Genomic DNA, 2,020 nt, shown 5'->3' with positions numbered 1-2,020 from the left:
TTTATGGGTGGATTTTGTTATGTAGTTGGTTTTATAGAAACTTTTAATAATTGGGTTAGAGTACTGTCAAATTCTGATTGATAGTGAAAATAACTTATTTGACGTGAGAAGTCTGGAGAAATTCAAGGTGGGGGGGTTGCACTAACAAAAAACAAGCGCCAATGAAACGAATCTAAACAATTATGTTTTTAACACATTAATTCTGCTTTTAAAAATATATATATAAGAAAAACGTTATACTCTGAGACAGGGATGTCTAATCCTGACTTATGTTCCAACTGCACCCTAAATTAATTAATTAATTGGACCAATTAAGCTTCTAAAGCACTTCATTGGTCCAATTAAGTAATTTAGGGTACAGTTAAAACAAAAAACAGGAGGGACACCCCTGCTCCAAGACAGAGAGAGCATTGAAAGATAAAGCATAGCATGCATATGACGCTGGGTTTGTATCTGATAATGCGACTTGTAAAATGTTAACTCTTGCTTGCATTGGGATGAATAATTTGCCAGAAGACAGTGATAGCAATCAAACCTTTCCCAAAAAGGAAGCTAGCTCTCTAATATGTAGAACATTGTGTAGCTGCTGAATATCATATTCGGGACACTTAAAATCTGCTTAATTAACCCTTTAAGGTAATACGATGCTAATTTTCTTATTTTTGCAATGTGGTGCACGAAACAGGGTTTAAAATGTACTGACAGGTTGGATCTGGTCATCCGAATTGTCAGTTTCTTCCTCATGAAACTTGAGTCGTTTTCAAATGTATTTTAAGAAGAAACCGTTTGAACAACAAGCGCTCAGTTCATTGTGTGCCTTCAGGGGCTGATTGAAAAAAACAAACAAAATGAGATGCCCAACACTGATGCAGAATGAACTGTAATTAATTTGCTTTCTTTAGTATTGCTGCACATCTTACCACTGAATGAAAGTTGACTTTTAGTCGACACGTTACTAGTTGTAGCACTGTTGTAGTCTTGGCAGTCTGCTCCTCTACAAGGAAGCCGTGCAGGAGTGCCACTGCGTGCTTTGAGCAGAGCTGGGAACGTCTGTTAGGAGCAGAGCTGGGAACCTGTCTCCCTGTCTGCCGTGAGCGAGGAAGAGGAGGGACATGGCCTCGTTGTTCTGTGTGTCACTGATCAACCACACTGCAAACAGACTCGCGCACACGTTTATAACCATCAATTCAAAGACCTTCCCATAGATGTATATATCATTTACAGTTCCTAACTTTTAGGTAACTTCCACAGTGTTTTGCTGAAATTAAAATGTTTTTTTTGTATCAGTATTTTCAGTAAAAGCAGCAAAAGCAATTCATCAAATTGATGTTGGCTTCTTTTTTTCTTATGCAGGCTAGGTGGCGCAGAAGGTTCATAAAAACAGACTGAAAAAACATGCTTAACAATTTAAGGAACAAAGGACAGAAGAATCTGCTCATTTTCTTATTTGTGTGATGAGGTGCAGGAAACAGTTTAAAATGTACTGACAGGTTTGATCTGCTTAACCAAATTGTCACTTTCCTTGTGATTCTTGATTTGCTCGCAAATGTATTTTAAGAAGATGCTGTTTGAACAAGCACTCAATTCATTGTTTGCCTTCAGGGGTTAAAAACATAAATTCAAGAACGAGAAAGGGCCATTTGGCCTACCTATGCTGGCTCACCTTGATGCGAACGTGGTCCGGTAGCACTGGGCGAGGAAAAACCAAAAAAAAATCAGAACCGTTTAGTCATAGTGAAAATGAAACCTCTTAGAATCCGTGGCTAAATGGACCGCCTGTCCTCCAGGCAGCTAGCTTGTATTTATGAATTTATTCATTGAGACCGAGGCCTCTCTTACAAGAGTGTCCTGGCAAGGTGACTAGAAACAGACAGCGGTAATTTCACATCCCTAAAAACAACTCTGCTCTAAAAGACAATGTTATCGTACATTCAATGTGGGAGCAGAAACATTTACACTTCGATAATTCTATAATGACTATGTGCTATGCATATACAAAACATATATATATATATATATA

Source organism: Polyodon spathula, chromosome 12 (genome assembly GCF_017654505.1).
Source record: "Polyodon spathula isolate WHYD16114869_AA chromosome 12, ASM1765450v1, whole genome shotgun sequence".
Taxonomy (NCBI): domain Eukaryota; kingdom Metazoa; phylum Chordata; class Actinopteri; order Acipenseriformes; family Polyodontidae; genus Polyodon; species Polyodon spathula.
The sequence above is the reverse complement of the archived record's forward strand: the minus strand, read 5'-3'. Positions refer to the sequence as shown.